Here is a 14402-nt window from a genome sequence, read left to right on the forward strand (position 1 = left end):
ATTCTTCTCTTCTTTTTCATTATTTTGCCCTCTAATTCTTTTCTTTTTCTCTACTCTCTTTTCCTTCCCTTCATTCATGATACTTCCTCTTGAAACTTCCTAATTCTCTTTCCCATCCCCTAAGTTTAATGACATAATACCTGCACTTAGTCAAATAACTTCCTTATCTGTGGCCTCTTTTCTCCATCAGAGTGAGAGAAGTGGGAGTGAAGAGAAAGAATGGAAGAGTGAGGAGTATAAGTGATCTCTTTCCTTTCATACCTCTTTTTCTTTCCAAGACTTGTAAGGACAAAATCATAGATTGGAAAGTACCTTAGAAATTTATATTTTTATATATTAATTACTCTAACTAGATAGTGAAGAATACTAGATTTGCAATTAAAAGAGATGGGATCCCAAGTTTGTGAGTTGTCCTTCCCTATTGGGTAAATAATCTCCTAGCTCACCCTTCCCCTCATCTTCCTTCCCTAAAAAATAAAATAAGAAGCAGCAGATGGAATTAGATGGCTCTTGTCAGCTTTCAAACTAATTATTTTAGCAAGACATGAATACCCTCCCAAAACAAGCAAACTTTGTGACCAGAAACTGCCAACGATCTCTCTCCATCAATTGCCTCCAAGTCTGAAAAAAAAAAAAAATGGCCAGAGAATTCACAAGTTCCTGAGAATTACAAAGACAACAGACAGAGGCCATTGAAAAAGAATGCTCCTCAGTATCCAGAGAAAGATTTTACATTTCTGTGGTTCTATTCCTTTCTCTGATTGACAAACCAATGAAGCTAAACCATTTGCCATTCTAGAAGTATTGAAAAAGAGAGTCAGGCTGGCTATCCCAAAGAAGCACATATGCCCACTTCCCCAACACATGAACACACACTCCATTATAATCCCACAGGATTTATCTTTGCCAAGATGCCTTCAATGCCCTATTCTCAAAATGCTCAAAGGACTATACTCGCAACCTTCACTTCTAAGAGCCTCCCAACACACCTGTTTCCTCCCAACAACCCTGAGAAGTTATAATATAATCTCCATTTTACAGATAAAAAAACTAATATATTTGGAGAAATTAAATAAATTGTCTAGAAGTCACAGAACTATTAAGTTCCAGAGCTGAGGCTTGAACTCATGGCTTCTTATTCTATCAGTAGAAGAGCTTCCCAACACACCTGTTTCCTCCCAATAATCCTGAGAAATTATATTATGATCTCTATTTTACATATAAGAAAACTAATATTTAGAAAAATTAAATAAATTATCTAGAAGTCACAGAACTTGTAAGTTCCAGAGCTGAGGCTTGAACTCATGGCTTATTGCTGTCCTATTAGTGTCTGCCTTTCCTTCTCAAGACCTATTTGGTTTTTCAACAAAGAAAATTAGTTTAGTGGAGAAGATGCAAGACAGAAGAGAAAGAATGGCAAATGTGTGGGTTAAGGGGACTGAAAAGCCTTGAGAAAATTCTAATCAGAAAAACAAAACAAACAAGACTCTAATTTTCACATTCTTGTAGAAATGACTATAGGCTCAGTGAAACTCTTTTGGCTACAAGAAACAGATATTGAACATTTACTATGGGCAATGCGTTGTGGGTACCATGATTTTTAACCTCAAGAAATTTACAGTTTAGAAGTAGAGGCAAGTCCAAGATGTAATCATAAAACTATAGAACACCAAGTTTAATGTCTTCAATACAGTGGGACAAGCACAAAACATAACTACACAGCAAGAGAGATCCTAACCAAGTAAAATTAGCTAGATCTAGAAAACATCATGTGGTATACTTAGAGAACCTCAGAGATTCTACTAAAAAGCTATTAGAAATAATCTACAACTTTAGCAAAGTTGCAGGATACAAAACAAATCCACATAAATCCTCAGCATTTTTATACATCCCTAACAAAATCCAACAGCAAGAGATACAAAGAAAAATTCCATTTAAAATAACTGTCGATAGTATAAAATATTTGCGAATCTATCTAACAAGGGAAAGTCAGGAACTATATGAGCAAAACTATAAAATACTTTCCACACAAATAAAGTCAGATCTAAACAATTGGAAAAATATTAAGTGCTCTTGGATAGGGTGAGCAAATATAATAAAGATGACAATAGTACCTAAACTAATCTATTTATTTAGCGCTATGCCAATCAGACTCCCAAGAAACTATTTTAATGACCTAGAAAAAATAACAACAAAATTCATCTGGAAGAACAAAATTTCAAGGGAACTAATGAAAAAAAAAATCAAATGAAGGTGGCCTAGCTGTACCTGATCTAAAACTATATTATAAAGCAGCAGTCACTAAAACCATTTGGTATTGGCTAAGAAATAGACTAGTTGATCAGTGGAATAGGTTAGGTTCACAAGATAAAGTAGTCAATAACTATAGCAATCTAGTGTTTGACAAATCCAAAGACCCCAATTTTTGGGCTAAGAATTCACTATTTGAGAAAAACTGCTGGGAAAATTGGAAATTAGTATGGCAGAAACTAGACATTGAGCCACACTTAACACCATACGCTCAAGATAAGATCAAAATGGGTTCATGATTTAGGCATAAAGAATGAGATTATAAATAAATTAGAAGAACATAGGATAGTTTCCCTCAGACCTGTGGAGGAGGAAGGAATTTGTGACCAAAGAAGAACTAGAGATCATTATTGATCACAAAATAAATAATTTTGATTATATCAAGTTTAAAAGCTTTTGTACAAACAAAACTAATGCAGACAAAATTAGAAGGGAAGCAATAAACTGGGAAAACATTTTTACAGTTAAAGGTTTTGATAAAGGTCTCATTTCCAAAATATATATAGTGAATTGACTCTAATTTATAAGAAATCAAGCTATTCTCCAATTGATAAATGGTCAAAGGATATGAACAATTTTCAGATGATGAAATTGAAACTATTTCCAGTCATATGAAAAGGTGTTCCAAATCATTATTGATCAAATAAATGCAAATTAAGACAACTCTGAGATACTATTATACACCTCTCAGCTTGGCTAAGATGATGGGAAAAAATAATGACGAATGTCCAGGACACTGATATATTCTTGGTGGAACTGTGAATGGATCCAGCCATTCTGGAGAGCAATTTGGAACTATGCCCAAAAAGTTATCAAACTGTGCATACCCTTTGATCCAGCAGTGTTAATACTGGGTTTATATCCCAAAGAGAGCTTAAAGAAGGGAAAGGGACCTATATGTGCAAGAATGTTTGTGGCAGCCCTGTTTATAGTGACTAGAAACTAGAAAATGAATGGATACCCATCAATTGGAGAATGGCTGGATAAATTGTGGTAAATGAATGTTATGGAATATTATTGTTCTGTAAGAAATGACCAGCAAGATGAATACAGAAAGGCTTGGAGAGACTTACATGAACTGGTACTAAGTGAAATGAGTAGAACCAGGAGATCATTATACACTTCAACAACCAATACTATATGAAGATCAATTCTGATGGAAGTGGCCATCTTTGTCAATGAGAGAATCCAATTAAATTCCAATTCATCAATGATAAACAGAACCAGCTACACCCAGAGAAAGAACACTGCACTCTTTCTGTTGTTGTTTGACTGCATTTTTTTGTTTTTCTTCCCAGGTTATTTTTACCTTCTTTCTAAATTCAATTTTTCTTGAGCAGCAAGATAACTGTATAAATATGCATACATATATTGTATTTAATATATACTAACATTTAACATATATGGTACTGCCTGCCTCTAGGGGAGGGAGTGGAGGGAAGGAGGGGGAAAGTTGGAACAGAAGTGTTTGCCAGGGTCAATGTTGAAAAATTACCCATGCATATGTTTTGTCAATAAAAAAGCTATAATAATAATAATAAAGACATCATAGAGATTATGTTAAAGTTGGGCCTTGATCTTGGGGTTTCTGAAACCACCAACTGCTAGTGCCTTCTATACCTCACTACATCATCATTGTTGTTGTTATTCAGTCATTATAGTTATGTCTGATTCTGTGATCCCATTTGGGGTTTTCTTGCCAGAGATACTGGAGTGGTTTGCCATTTTCTTCTCCTGCTCATTTTATAGATAAGACAATTGAAGCAAAAAAGTGACTTACCCAGGATCACATAGCCGAACAGTGTCTGAGAAGGGATTTGAACTCAGGACAATGAGTCTTCCTAACTACATCTGGCACATTATCCACTATTCCATCTAAACACCCAACATCACATTTAACTCCTTGTATTTAAGGGGAAATGAGGAGGTGCAATGGATAGAAGACCAGCCTTGAAATCAAGAAGATCAGAGTTTACATCTAGCTTTGGAAACTTATTAGGTGTGGGCAAATCACTTATCTGCCTTTATCTTTATCTACCTGTCTCATTTGTAAAAGGTAATGTTAATATAGCACTTTCCTCCCACAGTTGTTATAACAATCACACAAGATGATATTTTTAAAGTGCACAGCACGGCATCTGGCACAAAAATCTGTAATAATGCGAAAATGCAATTCCTGCCAAAATGTAGCACTTAGTATCCAGGAAATGTCAAGTCTTAGTGGTGTATTCCTTTATTATCTATGAACCCAGAGCAAAGTCCTCAGTTTCCCCTTCTATCCCTCAAAAGATAACAAAAAACCTTCATTGAACTGGGTTATCACTCTCCCAACTTATTTCACAACTCCATCCACACTGTAGCTAATGATAATTTTTGAATGGACAAAAAGGATCCACATGTAAAAAATGTTTATAGCAGCCCTTTTTGTGGTAAGAAAATGGAAAATGAGTGCATGCTCATCAGTTAAGTTACATATTATAACATATACATATATATGTTATAAATAAGTTATGGTATATGAATGCAATAAAATATTATTCTATAAAATTGATGAACAAGCTGATTTCAGAAACTCCCAGAAAGACTTTCATGAACTGATGCTGAGTAAAATGAGTAGAATAAAAAAAAAAACATTGTACCTGGAAAAAAAATTATGTGATGATCAACCGTAATAGACTTGGCTCTTTTCAACAATGAGGTGATTCAATTCCAATAGACTTGTGATGGAGAAAGCCATCCTCATCCAGAGAGAAAACTATGGAGACTTTGTGGACCAAAGCATGATATTTTCACTTTTTTATTTTGTTGTTGTTGTTGTTGTTGTTGCTATTTGTTTGCTTGGGGTTTTTTTCTCATTTTTTTCCTTTCACCTTTTTATCTTATTTTTCTTGTGCAGCATAATGAATATGTAAATGTGTTTAGAAAAATTGTACATATTTAACCCACATTGGATTGTTTGCTGTCTATGAGAGAGAGTGGAAGGAAGGAGAGAGAAAATTTTGTAACATAAGGTTTTGCAAATGTAAATTTTGAAAACTGTTTTTTCATGTATTCAGAAAAATAAAAATTTTTACAAGTCTGTTTCCTGTGACTGACCTATGAGAGATTACCTTGTTTTGAGCATGCAGTCTCTCCAAACTCATCTAGGCTGGCTGTCATATAACAACCACAGACTCCAGCCTCAAACCCATTTTGAACCTTTTCAGAGATCTGGAATATGCAAGAAATTGCACTCCTGTCATAGAGTTTGAGAATTTAGAGAAGCTGTTGGGAAAAGCTTTTTAGACTACTCTTAAAAAAAAGTTGTTAAATTGTTCATTCTTTTTGACCCCTGCTACCACTACTTTGATTCAATAGGGTAAACTGACAATCAATCAATAAACATTTATTAAGCATCTACTATGTTCCAGGCACTGTGTTTAAATGTTGAGAATACTGCCCTCAAGGACATTACAGTCTCATACAGAACATTAGATTAGGGTAGAAGAGCTCCTATTTACATAGGATGTAATACATCCTATGTATGTACAGATGTTAAAAAACATCTGTAGCAATACTTATTGTAGTAACAAAATCAAAACAAAAGAGCAATAATGGGATAATACCTATTTTTGTTCACGAATAGCACTCTGGCATGAATAGGGCTGCAAAATGAGTTGAGGAATTGTGAGCTCAGGTCCAAGAAGTTTGTCATCTTTTGAGAGATGGAAGGAGAATGTGAACTCACAGATTACAAAACAGTGCACTACTGAAGTTTAACCTCTGGACTTTTAGAAATCTTTGCTCTCAAGGAGTTTGAAATTTAATGCAGAACTTTAGATTCAGAGGGAAAGGTCTCCTATTTACCTAAATATTATTGGCAATACTTGTTGTAGCAAAAAAAAAAGAAGAAAAAATCAAAAGCAAACAAAATAAAAGGCTGGTGTTCCCATGAATTGGGGATTGACTGCAAAAATGATGATCTCTGAATGTAGCACATTATCATTGTGCTATAAGAAATAGCATATGAAAAAACTTGTGAAGACTTGTGTTAACTGATGCAGAGTAAACAGAACCAAGACAGCAATATAAATGAATGTGGAAAGAAAAATAACATTAAAATAAATCAGGATTCAAATCAATGTAGTGATCAAGCTTAACTGCAAAAGACTTCAGATGAAACCAATCTACTTCACTCAGGTGAGAGGTTGTGGAGCATGAGACAATTGGATGTGGTCAATATGTCTGTTTTGCTTGAATTTACATTATAGCCAAGGAAGAATTCTATTGATTTGGGGATCATTGGGAAGTGATATTGATGTTTAAAAAAGAGTCCATTATAAAATATTTTGGGACAACAGATGATTCTCCAGAATCAGGAAGGTTCATCTTCCTGAGATCACATCTGTCTTCAGACATTTACTAGCTGTTGCTCCTAGATAAGTCATTTAATCCTGTCTGCCTCAGTTTCCTCATCTGTACAATGAGCTGGAGAAGGAAATGGCAGACCATTCTAGTATCTCTGCCAAGAAAACCCCAAATAGGATCCTGACGTATTAGACACAACTGAAAATCTTTCAACACTATATTTTATTAAAATAAAGCATCAGAGATGAACTTTGGTAGAAGATATACTCCCACTTTTTAATAAATAACTTGTTAGGAAACAAATGAATTAATGTAAGGTTATTTGTCACTTGATTATGCTGTTGTATTGCATTGGTAACTTGCCTTCAATGACACAGGGACCCCTGGAAGATCATTTAGAATAGTTTTAGTTGTGTCTCTCTATTTTGATCTCTGTGACTTCTGAAGTTTGGAGAGGGATAAGAGGGTGGTATTTTCTATGATTCTGTACTCAGCTCCCTTGGGAGTGACTTTTCTATACGAGTGTGTAGATTTGTGGATTTTCCTAATCTGAAACCAGCTATGAAAAACCTAATGGCAAGTCCTGCCTCCTCTTTGAACTAGATAACTTACAGGGAACCGTATTTGTGTGACCCTAGCATCCTGGAGTGAACTCAGAACTCAGAACTGACAGGCGTGTTTGAATCTCATAGGCAGTGTTTACTCCTAGCATAGTTACAATAAAAACAATGAAAAATACATAATAAAACATTTCCTAAACAAACAGCTGTGTCTGTGTAGCCTCTCCAAGAAGTCCCAGGTAGTATATAAACTGATTAGAACCTAGGAGCTCCAAGATTTGAACAGTTTCAGTTGTTTAGTTTTCCATGCTAAGTCTCTCCCCTGTGAGCAGGAGTGCAAAAAACACAGTTCCTAATGATGTCTGACTGTTTCCAGTAGTTCCAGGGTTCAGATGAAGATGTAAAAATTCTGGACTTGACATCTCAGCTCAGTTCAAGGCGTAAAACTCTGAATTCACTAGGAAGTAAATTCTGAAAGGTCAGGATTTTTAGTTGCTGTCGTTATTAGTTTTCTTTTTTTCTCCCCCTCTGTCCTGGCTGTCATTTCCCTGGTAAGTTGCTCTGGCTGATTCTGGCCTTGGCTGGCCCATCTCAGACCAGAGTGGGTGGATTCAGCAGCTGGCCCTGGCATGGGACAACACTGCCATTCAACCACAACCTAAAGGATGGAACAACTGCTATGATCACATCTCTTATCACTTCCTTTTGTCACTTCCTTTCCTACTCCCCACTAAGCTAAAACATCAACACTTCTTGCTGTGAAGGAAGAAATGGGCGGTAATAGAGGTGTGTTACAGCTTAAATGCATTTTCTACTGGCAAGAGGAGTATGTTGGAGGTCAAGATGATTTAGTAGAAAGAGTACTAGAATTAAAGTTAAATGATCATGTGTTATGTCTTAAGTGCATTTTCTATTGGCAAGAGGAATATGTTGGAGGTCAAGATGATTCTGTAGAAAGTACTAGGATTAAAGTTAAATGATCAAATTTCCAGTCCTGATTTTGTCACTTAAAACTACCTGTATGACCCTTGGTCAAGGATTTTCAAACTATGTTTAATAAACTGGGGTCCAAAACTTATTTTAAACTTTTGACAACTATGTTTGGATATAGTTGAATTGAATTCCTTGTACATCACATTATAACATATATACATAGATAAATATAAATACTGTAATTCTTTATCTTTTATTTTATGCATTTAAAGATATTATTTTGTAAAGAAGTCCAAAGGCTTTATCAAAGGCTGTCAAAACTATGCTTAATAAGCTGGGAGCCAAGAACTTTTTTTTTAATTTTGCCACTATGTTTGGATATGATATATAATATATAATTTGGATATAATTGAATTCTTTGTGTTAATACACAAATATATTGTAACATATAAAATATACATCGTAACATATAAACACAAATAAAATATAAATATTGTAATTCTTTATCTTTTATTTTAAGCATTTAAAGACATTATTTTGTAAAGAGGTCCATAGGCTTTACAAAGGCTGTCAAATGGGTCCATAATACAAAAAAGACTACGGATGTCTATAATAAATTATCTCTAAGATTCCTACTTATTAACTCAAGTTTCTATGAACTTTATTTAAGGTTCATAGGTAAAGGTATAGTTGGCATTTTAATTCTAAAATCACTCTGAAGGGAGAATGTCCTATTGATCCAAATTCTGTAGAAATGGAGACAATTCATTTTTCCTTTGAATTTTTTATTTTCTTTAAGTCTAAGGAGCAGGAGGGAGACTGGATTGTTTAGGTTTATTCAAGAGTTTGAGACTTTCAATCAACTGTGACCCCAGCCAGTTGGGTCCTTCCTGTGAAATGCCCTCACCTTTAACTTTTGGCCTTCGTTTTCCCCAGATTAAATTTCTCCAAGACATACAATATTGACCCACATTGTATCTCTCCCCCGCCCTTACTACCACCATGTTCAGGAAACTTTTGCAGAGATCTCTTTCCCTCAGAGGAGAAAGGGAAAGAAGAATGGAGAATAAAGAAAGAGAAGTGAAGGCAAGGGAAATTTACAAATGCACAACAGTGTCTCAAAGAGTGCATTTGGTACATCTTCTCTGGTCAGAAAGCAAAAAGAAAGTGACTTGTTCCCAATGATGATGAAAAGAAACAATCAGCACCTAATGGTTTCACAAAAGGAGAGCAATTAAGTGTCACCACTTACTTGGTAAACATCTGCATTTGGCAAGAACATGGTCAGAAAGAATGCAGGGTAGTAAAGGAAAGAAATATTTTTAAACATAAATTCCTAATTTCCCCAGCACATTGTCAGCATCCCTCTCCATAATCTATACCATGACCTTCTCCACCACCAATGTATTGTTTATAATAATGATAGCTCTAATATATATCACGACTTGAGGTTTATAGAGCATTTTCCTCATAACTGAACTGTGAGGTAAGTGATGCAAATATGATAACATGAGTTTTAAAGATGAGGATTCTGAAACTCAAAGATGCTCCTGAAAAGTCCTGTTTGCTGGCCTGGGTCTAAAACTGAGACTTTCCAGTTTCATAGAGCCTTCCAGAATTTGATACAATCATCAAGAATCCAGAGTCATATATATATATATATATGACACTATATAACGTGTATGTGTCAAATTAAATTGAACTTGCACAACATTTCTAGGGGATAATAAGTAAGAGAGGGAAAGATGATGGAGTCTATCCACATCTAAGCTTTCTCAAAAAGAACATGGGAAGGAACCCTACAAATGGTGGTGGAGAAAGTCATGGTATAGATTATGGAGAGGGATGCTGACAATGAGGTGAGGAAATTAGAAATAATGAATCTCAGATCAAATTTGGTCTAGAGAAAAGAAATTTGGGAAACTGAAAGAGAGGACATAAGTCTCTGAAGGTATTTTTGCTTTTCCTTTTTAATCAATCAGTGTCCTGCTTTTTTCACCTTCCACTGAGGACTTTCCAAAACATGACAAGTCCGAATTACAGCAAAAGAAAAACTTTAGACCAGTGGTGTTTCCAGTGTTGTGACTGTAGAGCTCCATTTCAAACAGGGAGTTCAAAGAAATGTCCTAATCATGAACCAAGAGAATGACTAACATGTGAATCTGTAATCTCCAGTATAAAACAGAGGCATTGCATTATAATGGAAAGAGTGCTGGGTTTGGGGATTGGTTCCAAATCCCACCTCTGCAACTTACTACCTGTGTGACTCCAGGCAGCCAGGATAATTTCCTTCCTATCCTTGGGTGTCGTTTCTCCATCCTGTAAAATAAAGATAATGGGCTAAAGTAATATTAAAGGTTGGTTCTAGCTGTACTGTTTTGTGATTCTGTATAATTTGCACAGTGTGTGATTATCTTATTAGGGTTTTCCAAATACTTTGTAATGTGATCATTTCCTAAACAATTGCTTGGGAGATAAAGTCAAGGGCACAGCTATATGCAAAACGCCTTAGAATGCTACACTTTATCCTGTAGTACAAGAGAGGATGAAAATAGAGGGAAGTTTCCATAGATCACAAATGTGGAAAAAAACCAAAGGATCAGCCACTAATAGTCTAGAGTGGAAGGGGCTTCCAATACAGTCTGATTAAACCCCCCATTTTACAGATGAGCAAACTGAGACCCAGAGATTACACTAAAGATTACATAGGTCAATCTTCTACAAACTTCTATCTTCTATTGTTGTATTCTGTCTTCCTCTTATTTTACTCATTCTCTTTCCAATGTATTCTTACTATTTTCCTTACATAAAGCAATAGAATAAAATATCAGAACTATGCAAGTTCAGTCAGTTCAGGCAAGGAAACAAAATCAATGTAACACAACATCTGATTGGTAGATGATTATGGGACAAAATGTCTGTCTCCTTTCTGTCAATCAGCCCACCTTTCTATCTCTCACCTTTCTGTTTGTCCAGGACTGCATGTCAACATGACCCCTTGCAGAACTGTTCCATGGGAGGTTTGGGGGACTGAGCTGCTGCAGCCCATTTGTGGGGCTGATGTTCAAGCAAAACTTGTCACCATATAGACAAACCTTGATCAATCAGGTCAGCTCTAAGTTAGCCTGAATCTCTTTATCAAGTCTTTTCTGTTATCATGTGATAGTCATTCAATTCCTCTCTGTCTCTGTCTCTGTTTCTTCTGTATGTCTCTCTTTTTGTCTCTATCTCTTCCTGTCTCTTTTGTCTATCTCTGACTCTTCCTGTCTCTATGTATGTCTCTCTGTCTTTGTCTGTCCATCTCTCTGTCTCTGTCTCTGTGTGTGTGTGTGTCTTTTTGTGTATCTCTGTTTATCTTTCTCTCTTTATCTCTCTGTTTCTTTGTCTGTCTGTCTATCTCTGTCTCTTTCCATATGTGTGTCTCTCTGTGTTTATCTTTCTGTCTGTCTCTCTCTGACTCTTTGTCTCTGTCTCTGTCTGTCTATATCTGACTCTTCCTGTCTCTTTCTGTGTGTGTCTCTCTGTGTGTCTATCTTTCTGTCTGTCCCTATCTCTGTCTGTCTGTCTCTATCTCTATCTTTCTTTCTGTCTGTCCCTATCTCTGTCTGTCTGTCTCTATCTCTATCTTTCTTTCTGTCTGTCCCTATCTCTGTCTGTCTCTATCTCTTTATCTTTCTTTCTGTCTGTCTCTATCTCTATCTTTCTGTCTCTGTGTCTCTCTCTTTCTCTCTCATATACACACACTCACACAGACACTCACACCATATTTCACAGAAGCATGATGTGGTGGAAAGAACACAGTCATTCAACAATCCCGAGTCATCATTTCTCTCACATTCACACTCTTTCTCACATACACTATTCCCTCACATGCATTCCATCTCTACTTGTCTGTCTCATCTCTCTTCTCCTTCCTTTCTATTATATAAGCATATGTATACACACACACACACACACACACACACACACTCACCAAAGATATCCTCTGTACCCTCCTCTATCTCCTGAGTCACCCGCTCTGTTATCCGACGGAGTTATTAATTATGGACATTACAGACTTCATTTTGCTTTCCTTGTCCCTTCAGCCTAAGACTGAGGCATCTGGAAACCAGTTTAATAAGGTGGTAGATAGGCAACCAGTTCCTGGAGTGATCCAACAAGGCTCCAGGGAGCCACTGAGCTGTGGAAAGCAGGAAGCCAATGTTGCTGATGTACAGCTTGCCTTAAAAACAAATTTCATCAGCTTTCCTGAGAAAAGAAAGCAAGCAGCCCAGAATTTCCCATTCTGGAAGCACCAGGAGGGACTCCCATCTACCTATAGACCAAAGCAGAGCAAAGAGAAAGGGATGAGAGGGAGGAAGTAGTGTGGTGTGTTAGGAAGGGGTCTTGGCCTCTAAGAGCCCTAAAAATAATAACATTTGACTTTTCCATAATATGTCCCTCACATCAACATTTTGAAATAAGTAGGGTGACCATTATTATTGCACCCACTTTACAGATGAGAAAACTAAGCCTCAAAGAAAGAAGTAAATTGAGATGTTTAGAACTCCACTTCAGATTTTCTGATCTTAAAATTGTTTTTTTTTTTAGCATTCCATGATGACTCAAAGGCCCTCAAGGTAAGGAACATCTTTGATTCTCTGACTGTGCAGTCAAGACTAGAAGTCACAGCTTAGGCACCCGGTGTCCCAGCAACCACACCATCCAGCTCCCTTTTGCTCTGCAATAGTAGGTGATCCCTGAATCTTCCCCAGGACCACTTGGTCTTCTTTGTTGTGAGCTCCGAAGCTGCAGGTTTCCCATCACCTTTTATCAGGATGCATCCTGTTCTGCCCTCTACCCTGATGCTGGTAGACTTCCCTTAGCTTTCAGACATCCCTCAGCTTCAGTTCATCACTCCTGGTCCTGCCACTCTCCTAATTCCCCAGTGCTTCCCTCCTTCCCCCCTGGATCACAACCCAGAAGGTATTTATAGAGCATGACCCCCCCCCCATAGTCTCTTTCTTGCTGCTTTCTTCCCATGTAAGCAGTTCTTCCTCCCCATCTATTCTGATTCTCCTGGCCCTTCCTTAGTATCATGAATGACCAGCACAGCTCACTTATCACTCCTCATCGCTTCTCTCCATGAAACAGAAGTGCTTGAGGAGCACGTATATGGATGTGTGTGTGTAAGGAATTGTGGTGCTTATTAATGGCAGCACTAAGGTGTCTCTATTTATCCTACAACCCACTCACTGCACCCCTGCTGCCGCCTTCTCCTGGCCACCATAGAGAAAGACCCCAGAATTGATAGATTAAATTCAAGGAAAAGTCCCTCTGTACCTGACCAAAAAAAGGCAGGACTAGTAGAAGTCGGACGTCATTCATTCACTCATTCATTCATTTAAATAAATAGCCCTTGTTAGACTAGGGCCAGGTGAGAAACAAAATTTAGCTAAGACATTGTGCAGGTCTTAAAGGTGTTAAGACACAAAAATAAGTAACTATTATATATCATAATATTATAATTGTAATGTATAATAATATTTTATGACATATTAAACAAGGGAGTTTTAATTCCTCTCATTTGGATTTGCCAAATAAATTGCTACTCCTTCCCTTTTTTAATGAAATTCTCATTTGCAGTCTTCAAATTGATGATGGGTTCAACTAATATTGATGAACTGCTATTATGCCTTTCTAGAGAGAAAACAATAAAAGAAAATTGGTTAAAATTGAAGCAGAGGATGTAGGGGATAGAACTAACAGTGAAAATGGGAGGTAATTAACCCTGGGTCAGAGTAGAATACCCTCCCTTCTAGGTCTTTTAAGAAAAATAGATGTTCCCACCCATCTGACCTGGGAGAGGGAATGTCCCATGTGAAGGCATCAGGAATAAATCTATTTTCAGGGTAGGAATTCAGTGATTCTCTGATAACAATTTCCCTTGAAGGAAAAATCAATACTTTTGGCTTCTGTGTTAATCTTTATGTACTCATGTTCTTGGGTATAGACATTTACCACCTATAGCATATCTGGTATATAAAGAAAAACATGCGAGGAAATCCAATATGATTTCTAAATGTGGTATATACACAGAAAATGTGAATCATGTTTTCAAAATGATTTAGAAACATGAGTTGTGAGGAGGAGAAGGAGAAGATGACATAGACTGTACCTGAAACTTTTGAGGCTTAAAGACTTAAAATTATGGACATTTGACCTTATTATCTCTTTCCAAACATTCTCCTCTTATTATCATCGTCATTACCA

This window comes from Antechinus flavipes, chromosome 3 (assembly GCF_016432865.1).
Source record: "Antechinus flavipes isolate AdamAnt ecotype Samford, QLD, Australia chromosome 3, AdamAnt_v2, whole genome shotgun sequence".
NCBI classification, from domain to species: Eukaryota; Metazoa; Chordata; class Mammalia; order Dasyuromorphia; family Dasyuridae; genus Antechinus; species Antechinus flavipes.